General features: G+C 49.7%; 1 long non-coding RNA gene across 2 annotated transcripts; it reads right to left on the bottom strand.

Moving 5' to 3' along the window:
• Window positions 1-6,326: 6,326 nt before the first annotated feature.
• On the bottom strand, window positions 6,327-9,556 carry LOC120964061 (uncharacterized). Of its 2 annotated transcripts, none has more exons than XR_005755727.3 (3): window positions 7,531-8,695; window positions 6,792-6,962; window positions 6,327-6,497 (listed from the first exon to the last, which is right to left on the bottom strand). It is a non-coding gene; the product is annotated as an uncharacterized lncRNA (long non-coding RNA). The 2 variants fall into 2 exon arrangements; XR_012183727.1 differs by lacking the exon at window positions 6,327-6,497 and adding an exon at window positions 8,797-9,556 and having other exon boundaries at window positions 6,586-6,962; window positions 7,531-8,701.
• Between the last annotated feature and the right edge of the window lie 230 nt (window positions 9,557-9,786).

Genomic DNA, 9,786 nt, shown 5'->3' with positions numbered 1-9,786 from the left:
CTTCGGGAAGGATCGTGCAGCTGAAGAACGTGCAGCATGTCCCCGCCATCAAGAAGAACCTCGTTAGTGGCTCCCTTCTATGTAGAGAAGGGTTTAAGTTGGTTTTCAAGTCTAATAAATTAGTTGTTACGAAATATGGACTCTTTGTTGGAAAAGGTTATGAGAGCGGAGGGATGTTCCGCCTTTCCCTCGCAGATTTTTGTAATAAAGTCGTGAACCATGTTCATTCGAATGTTAATGAATCTGAGGTTTGGCATTCACGTCTTTGTCACATTAGTTTCGGTGTTATGACGCGGCTAGCCAAGTTGGATTTAATCCCGAGTTTTACTTTAGCCAAAGGCTCTAAGTGCCTTTCATGTGTGCAAGCTAAGCAACCTCGCAAGCCTCACAAGGCCGCGGAGGAGAGACACTTGGCACCATTAGAACTCATACATTCTGATCTTTGTGAGATGAATGGTGTGTTGACTAAAGGTGGAAAGAAATACTTCATGACATTGATAGATGATTCCTCTAGATATTGCTATGTGTACCTGTTAAATACTAAAGATGAGGCTCTACACTACTTTAAAATCTATAAGGCAGAAGTTGAGAATCAACTTGAAAAGAAAATTAAACGAGTCCGGTCAGATCGTGGTGGAGAGTACTTCTCGAGTGAGTTTGATTCCTTCTGTGCGGAACACGGCATTATTCATGAGAGGACGCCTCCCTATTCACCCCAGTCAAACGGGGTTGCCGAGCGGAAAAACCGTACTCTAACTGATTTGGTTAACGCCATGTTAGATACATCGGGTTTATCCAAGGCATGGTGGGGGGAGGCTATATTGACGGCATGTCATGTCCTGAATAAAGTTCCGACAAAGGATAATGAGATCACTCCCTATGAGAAATGGGCAAAGAGGAGGACAACACTCTCGTACTTGCGCACTTGGGGCTGTCTGGCGAAAGTCAATGTGCCGATCCCCAAAAAGCGTAAGCTTGGACCCAAGACTGTGGACTGCGTTAATTTGGGCTACGCTAAGAACAGCGTTGGCTATAGATTTCTAGTAGTGAAATCTGAGGTACCTGACCAGAAGGTCGGTACAATTATGGAGTCTAAGGATGCTACATTCTTCGAGGATACTTTTCCTATGAGAGATATGCAAAGCACTTCTAGACAGGAATCTGAGGAGACTCCTGAACCTGCCATCCCTATGGAATATTATGAACAAACACATGATGAAAATCCTGAGGAGGATGACGAGGAAACCCTTGGTAGGGGCAAGAGACAAAGGACTGCAAAGACCTTTGGTGATGATTTCTTCGTGTACCTCATGGATGATACTCCCACTTCTATTTCAGAAGCGTATGCCTCTTCAGAAGCTGACTACTGGAAGGATGCGGTCCGTAATGAGATGGATTCCATCATGGCTAACGGGACATGGGAGATCACTGAACGTCCCTATGGTTGCAAACCATTAGGATGTAAGTGGGTGTTCAAGAAGAAGCTTAGGCCCGATGGTACAATTGAAAAGTACAAGGCTAGGCTTGTGGCCAAGGGCTATGACCAGAAAGAAGAGGAAGATTACTTCGACACTTATTCACCTGTAGCTAGACTGACCACCATTCGAGTATTACTCTCGTTGGCAGCCTCGCATGGTCTTCTCGTCCACCAGATGGATGTTAAGACGGCTTTTCTGAATGGAGAGCTAAAAGAGGAAATCTACATGCAACAGCCAGATAGCTTTGTGATAGATGGTCAGGAAAGAAAGGTGTGTAGGTTGCTGAAATCTTTATATGGCCTGAAGCAAGCACCTAAGCAATGGCATGATAAGTTTAATACAACTCTGACATCTGTTGGTTTCGTTGTTAATGAGGCTGACAAATGTGTATACTATCGCCATGGTGGGGGTGAAGGAGTTATACTGTGCTTGTATGTTGATGACATACTGATATTCGGAACCAACCTCAAAGTCATTGAGGAGGTCAAGTCGTTTTTGTCTCAGAACTTTGAGATGAAAGACCTTGGTGTGGCTGATGTTATCTTGAACATCAAGCTACTGAGAGATAATGAGGGTGGGATTACACTTCTGCAATCCCACTATGTTGAGAAGGTGTTGAGTCGTTTTGGATATTCGGATTGCACACCATCTCAAACACCATATGATCCTAGCGTGTTGATTCGAAAGTCCAAAGGCACGGCTATAGATCAGTTGAGATACTCTCAAATCATTGGTTCACTGATGTACCTAGCGAGCGCAACGAGGCCCGACATCGCGTTTGCTGTGAGCAAACTGAGCCGGTTTGTTTCCAAACCGGGTGATGTACATTGGCATGCTGTTGAACGAGTCATGCGCTATCTGAAAGGTACTATGAACTATGGACTTCACTATACCGGAGACCCGTCGGTACTTGAAGGGTATAGTGATGCAAATTGGATCTCTGATGCTGATGAGATGAAGGCCACAACTGGGTATATGTTTACTCTTGGAGGTGGCGCTGTTTCCTGGAAGTCTTGCAAGCAAACGATCTTAACGAGATCGACAATGGAAGCAGAATTAACGGCATTAGACACATCTGGTGTCGAAGCGAGATGGCTTCGAGATCTTTTGATGGACTTGCCATTGGTTGATAAACCGGTTCCGGCTATCCTTATGAACTGTGACAATCAGACTGTCATCACCAAGGTGAAGAGTTCAAAGGACAACATGAAGTCCACCAAACACATAAGAATGAGATTAAAAGCTGTCAGAAAATTAAGAAACTCCGGAGTGATAGCGTTGGACTATGTCCATACGGCTAAGAATCTGGCAGATCCCTTTACGAAAGGGCTATCATGTGTTGTGATAGATAATGCATCGAGGGAGATGGGTATGAGACCCACATGAGTTGCCATGGTAGTAACCCAACCTATGTGATCGGAGATCCCGTGAATTAGGACCTGGGAAAACAAGCCAGTGGTGAACTGAGGAGAGTAAATATACTAACCCACTCCATTGGAGATGCAATACTCTCGATACTGTATGGTAGGATGACTACTGTCTTAATGTGTTCCGAAGCTTATATAAGCAAGATGCTATCCTACAGAGTGATCTTTGGAGGAACACACCTATATGAGTCCGACTGCTGGTCACAGTCTATGAGATTGGGGTGATCTCTAGTAAGCTCATGAATAGGCCAGGAGTGTGACTTATATGCTCCACCCGAGGGGTCAGCCTTCGGCAGCCCAGTACTAGTGAGACATGTGGTGAAACTTCTTTACGCCAAACTGACAATTCAAGGCATAGTCCATTGTTCAGTTGTGAAGGAGTGTAGCTACTTGCTCTAGGTGAAGCTCAACCTTAACAGGTCTTCACTGAAACACTGGTATATCGAAACAGTAATTGGAACAGAGGACACAATGGGCCCTCGAGATCTGGTGGGGGATTGCTGAAATTTGAGATGGGCTCTAGGCCCATGTAGCAATTTCTGAAAAAATCTCTAAGGGCCCATGTGGGTTATATGGCACTAGGTGTAGTGGGAAGTTTAGTCCCACCCCGGAAGTGGAAGAGGAGTTGGACCTCCTTATAAGGGTTTCTCTTCTACATGCTATTGGAGCTTGAGAAGAGAAGAGGCCCTCGCGCACTCCTCCTCCGCCGCCCGCCTCGCCACGCCACGCCTCGCCTCGTCACGACGCGCCGCGCCGCGCCGCGGGTTGCGGGATTGAGCCGAGCCGAGCTTACACCTACGCGCTTATTTTTGCCAGTCACTAACGGAGAGTTTTCTGACAGCTGGGCCACGATCTGAGACGTCGGATCGTGGGCTGTCACGGACTCGGACGTGGGTCGAGCCCACGTCTCTCCACGCGGCTGCGCCTATAAGTGTGCGGTGTCTCCTAACCCTAGCCACCACGAACAGATCACATCTGCTCCACGCGCACGTCCACCGTCGTTTCCTTGCTGCTGCTGCCGCCGGTGACTCCATCCCGTCCGCCGCGTACACGGTCGACGGGAGAGCAGGTCTCCGAAACCACGCCCTTCTGGTTCCTGTACGGGGTGAGGGGCGAATAGGTTTTTGGGCAGCGATTACGCGACTGCTCACTTCCGATCGTCTACTTCCTCTACGTCCGCGTCGCCTTCATCATCACCATGTCCACCGACGCCGAACGTGCCGCCGCCGAGAAAGCTGAAGCTGACAAGAAGGCCGCCGAGGACGCCGCTGCTGCCACCAAAGCCGCGGCCTCTGCATGGCCTACTGGAGGGTATAACTCGTTTATCCCGCTCCTACTGTTTTCTGTTTTATCCATGCTAGCGTTATACGTAGATCTTTCTGCAATTAGCGTAGTATGTGCTACTTTGACTGAATATCAGTATGCGATCATATGTGTCAATGCCATGCTAGTGATTTACTCGTGGATTAATTTAATCGAGAAATTGCCTATTTACTCAACATAGCCCAGCCCATGTTGAAGTATATGTGTTCATTCCTACGCGTATCCTGCTGGACTTGGCCCCACCACCGTTTGTACTGCCAGTAAAAGCCGAGAGTAGTTGCTGTGGCTTGAACTTACCCTTTCTCTCCCTGCCTTCTCTTCTCCTTCCTTATCACCTCGCCTCCTCCGCCACCAGGTCCATCCCGTCGATTTGCCGTCCTAGGACGCATTCCCATTTTAAGAGGGCGAACCGATGCAAGCAGTATTTTCTTGGTTCTGACTGTTGAGTAACGTGATTGTATTAGGAAACATAGGTTAGACTAGGAAATATTCTGGCTTCCCTTATATTCCAAATAGATCATGTACTTATATATATATGTCCACGAGGCTCAAGTAATATAATGAACTATTCCACCAATCCTCTCGCTCCCTTCTAACATGGTATCTATCGCAAGTCGATCTTAAACCCTATCCGCCGCCACTTCCGCACCCGCGCGCCGTCCCCGGGGCAGTCGGCCTCCATGACCGCCGCCGGGGGCCGCGCCGCCCGTACCTAGGGTTCGTCCGCCGGTCGTGTTGACCGGCTGCCCTAGAGAGTCTTTTCCCCGAGCCTTGCTCTAGGGTTTTCTCTCTCCCGCCGGTCATCTTGATCGCACGGTATCTTTTTGGTTTTTCGATCTATTCTTGATCGGTTTGCGTCGCCCACCGCCGCCGTCGACCCCGAGCGCCTCTACTCCGACCCCGGCGCGACCAGCCGGCCTCTCCTCCGACGTGGTGGCCACGCGCGCCGAGGCGCCCCGTCAGGGCCAGCCGCCGTCCGCGCGTCGGTCCGCCTGCCGCACTGCGCCAGCCGTCACCGCCCTGCTCCGACCGGGATACCAGCATCGCCCCGACCCGGCGGCCTCGCGCCATGCGACGACCAATCATAGCCGCCGCTCGTGCGCCGGCCCGCCCATCGATCCACATCACCCGCCTCCAACGGGTCTGCACGGCGGCCCGACGGTCTACATCGCCGGCCTCGTCCTCGGCTGCGTCGGGACGGCTGCGTCCGGCTCGTCAGTTGCCTCAACTCGGGCGCCGCTGCTCCGTTGCTCGCTCGGGCCTCGCTGCCCGGGCGCCGGCGTTGCTTTGGCAGCCCGGGTGCCGGTGCTGACAAGCTCGTCCGCACGACATCCCACGCCATCAGTCGTCGCCGGCTTCATCTCGGACTTCGCCGCCACCACGCCTTCACCGAGTGGCGTCCCCGACCTCGCGCGCGTTCGGCTTGATCACCCGCTCGCCGCCGCGATCCGCCTCACCTATGCCGCGCGACCGACCTGGCCCGATGATTACGCGCGCCTCCGCAGGTCCCGTGAAGATCGTCCCCGAGTTCAGCGCGCCTCTCCATCAATCGAGCACTACAAGAAATATGTCAACTTGTGACCCTCACTATTGGCCGCTGAAAGGTCATAGTTTTTCATTTGCGACGTTTTTGTGACAAAAAACAGAAGGTCAAAAGCTGGCGATCGTAAACTGAAATTAACGACCTTCTCTGTGAGAAGGTCGTAGACGTTTACGACCAAAACAGAAGGTCGTTGAACCCATGACCTTTTGTTTTGGTCACTGGCTGTCTGCCCAGGCCACGTCGGATCCGACGTGGCAATCTGACGTGGCAAAATTGCGACCAATTGAAAAGGTCACTGACAAGATTCAGCCCGGTCCGATTAGGTGTTTTACATTGGCCGAACCCAACAATTCAGCCCATTTAGTATATTTATTTCTGTTAATTTTTGTCAGCTACATGGGCCAAGCCCTAATGTTCAGCCCATCAACTTCTATGCACGTTTGGCCTTTCAAGAATATAGGTGCTATTTTGTGCAGCCCATTTTCTGGTTTACATTCAGCCATTTTATACAGTCAAATAATAATTCAATCTTGGAGTTGGTCCAGTACACTTTTCAGCCCATTCACATATAAGCGGCCCATATTCATACTAATGATTCTCCTTTTCAATAAATTTTGCAAATAATTTCATAATTCATCACTAAATATGTTTACATCACAGGCCATAAAGCCCTACAAAATAGTATCACATGTTCCTCTTCCTCTTCCATCTTCTAGAACACAACACCTGGCATTGAAAGGATCGACCATTAGAAGCATATAGAATACAAGGGAAACAATCAAAATAAAGAAATGAAAGGCACACACAATGAAAATTACGACAACATCAATTTTTTATATATTACAAACAGAAATGTAATCTGTTTGCTTAGGACATATGGCATTATCAACAAGACAGCAAAATTTACAGTGCCAGCTCATGAAGAAGGCAAAGCATATTTTACAGTGCGAGCTCAGGATGCCACCATGCACACTCCAACAAAAACTAAATGGAGGGCAAGAGAGCAGGACGCAACTCTACCTGGAAATGCTGCTAGCCAGCGACAAAAGTAAGTTGGTCGGAGCCAAAGAGGGGTCTGCCAAAGGAGCCAAGCATGCCGACGAGGATGAGGTAACCGGTGATCGTCTCCTGGTTCTCCTTGATATTGCCCTCGAAGTTCTTCCGCTCCAGGTTGTCCTGCTGCAGCTCGTCCTACACCGCCCAGAAACAAACAATTCAGATGAACAACTGCATAGATCATACCTTGTTTGCTTATCTAGACCAGACACTACTACTATTTGTGAATATAGAAAATGTAAAAAAATTGTAAATGGTAAACAACACTTGAGAATATATCAACAGATTAAGAGCATATTGTTTAGCATCACACAGATAGTAGCACAATGCTACATGCAACTGTTAGGATAAAGTAGAGCTTCTACATTACATAGTCAGATATGAAAGACCAAGCAAACTGTTCCTAAAAAGACAAGTTATAGAGCAATCATGTATAGACAATTCTACTGGTAGCAAGGGCATAAAGATAATCACTTAACAAGCAGTACCAACATGAGTAAATCACATAAAGAAGTGCAATCTAATATCACAGCTGCCAAAACACCATATCAAGATTCCGTACAGACCGAAAAAGAGCATGCGCTGCAGGACATATAAATATACCATGAACATTATTTCTACAAGTAAAATGCCTATAAATATTACAAACATGCCACTGGGTACTAATCGGCTAGAGTAGTGTCATGGCTACCCGAGGAATCACCTAAACACAGCCTCGAAGAGGATGGCCAACGCTGCCTGCACTAGAGTCACCATGTTGCTTGTAATTCCATCAAGACAAATACAATCAGTATCAGGATCAGAGGTTCAGAGCAAGAATAGTGAAGGCGTTTATGCTATAAATGACAAGGAGATGATGCTAACTCTAACGAAGTAGGCATAGAGTAACAAAACAACTCCATTACACTTAAGCTGCTGCTACCTGCATACACTAAATGGAACCAGAAGTATGTCGACTACTAGACAGCCATGAATGATGCCTAGGAGTATTGATTTGGAAACAATCAATCCTCCAATACTAATAAATTTTGGAGTATTAATTCGAAAATGACATATACTACAGTACAGTGCAGTGCGTAAGAAGGAATGAATCCATTTTCAGTCGACACTAGCAGTAGTACACTGAAGAAATCGACACTGGACAGAGTCAATTAATATGTACAGCTAGCAGCCATTTGCATATATTCTGCACTTGAATTCAAACCAATCACTCTATTTCAGAAGATGCATGTACATGCATGCAGCTAGCAGACATGTGCCTGAGTGTAGACATGTGCCTAAGTGTAGAAAACCTATTCGATCTGTGTTTATCTAGTGCATTCCATTTGCCTTAATCTTAAATCGCGGTTTTGTAATGCAGATGCTTTGCAGCTTGGTCATAGCAAATAGTGTTGTGCATTACTGAAACACAGGCTGGAGTTGGGCATAAAGACTGAAACACAAGCCCATTTTTCGGTATTTTTTGGAATAGGTCATTCCTGGTTTCTAGTTTATACGTATGTAGGTGCCATCTCCACTGAAGATGGTTCAAACTACTACTCCAGTACATACTAATAAAACTTGACACAGGCTAGTTCAAACTACATACTAATAAAACTAGATTAAGTTGGTGACAGACACCAGATGCTTCTAAACAAGCAAGGGGCATCGCTTCCTACTCCTAAAATGAAGAGAACACACATGTGGCGCTATGATTGATGCAGCAAAAATAAAGCATCCGTGCAGTCTATTTCATCCTACTGATTGTGCCGCTTGTGAGGCACCGATTTCAATTTGTAGGCACGCTGGTGTTCTGCAGTTTGCGAAACCAGAGGAGGAGGCTGAATAGAGCACCTTGATGCGGCCCTTCCCGCCGTCCAGCGCGCTCGCGATGCCTGACGGAAAAAAAAAATCGCGCCCAAATCAGGATCGAGCACAAACAAACACCGAAGCGGAAAACCAGCACGGGGAGAGGGAGGCGCGGGCCTACTCTTGAAGCGGCCGAGGTCCCCGTCGGTGGCGCTGCTGCTGGCCTGCAGCTGCAGTGGGGAGGAAATGGGACGGGGTTAGGGCCAGTGCGGGGTTGGAGGCTGGGTCGGGGGGAGGGGGTGCTTATCGGAGGTGGGGGGCGGCGCCATGGCTGGCGAGGATGGGTAGGGTTTTGGAGGCCGTCCACCTGTTGGCCGCCCTCTGGACGACAGCGCCGCCGCCCTCTGGACGCCAGCGCCGCCGCCCTCCGTGCCGAAGCCGGCGGCCCCGGCGACAGCGGCAGCCTCCTCCTCCTGGACGTGGCCGTCGTCCGCGTCGAGTGACCGGTGCGGGCGCTTCTGCGCGGGCATTTCGGCCGCCTGGCTGCCCTCCCCGCTCCTTGGCGCGGCGCTCGTCGCGGGGGAGAGGACGGTCGGGCGCGTGCGGGCGGGCGGAGGAGTGAGAGGGAGGAGGCAGGAGGTGGGTGGAGGCGGCTCGAGTCGAGGGGGAGGCGTATCGAGACGGATCTGGGGAGCGCATGAGGGAGGCCATGGACGGCGGGGAGCTCCGCCGGAGGGAGGTGGCGGCCGCGATCTGGAAGGGTGGAGGTGGCGGCTGTGATCTGGAAGGGACGACCATGGATCCGACCGCGGCCGTGGGAGAGAAGGGGAGGGGAGGGGTTGTCGGCGACCGGGGTTGGGGGAGAGGACGGAGGACGGCGGCGGCGGCTGGGTGGTTGTGGATCCAGAGATTGAGATGGAGGGTTGGGGGGTGGCGGCTGTGGGACGAGAGGGGGAGAGTGGATCGGGGGAGAGGAGTGGATCGGGGAAGTTAGGGTTTGGGTGAGAGGGTGAGGGGGTGAGGGCTGCCGTTGGATCCAGAAGCATCCAACGGTGGTTGAGGCATGATCCGTGTGATATGCCTATGGACCAATCAGAGCGCACCAAACAATTTGAAGATTTTTTGACCATATAAATTGGTCATGATTGATAACATACAAAGTTTTCATTTC

This window comes from Aegilops tauschii, chromosome 5 (assembly GCF_002575655.3).
Source record: "Aegilops tauschii subsp. strangulata cultivar AL8/78 chromosome 5, Aet v6.0, whole genome shotgun sequence".
NCBI lineage: Eukaryota > Viridiplantae > Streptophyta > Magnoliopsida > Poales > Poaceae > Aegilops > Aegilops tauschii.
Note: the sequence above shows the minus strand (reverse complement) of the source record. Positions and strands in the feature narration are given on the sequence as shown.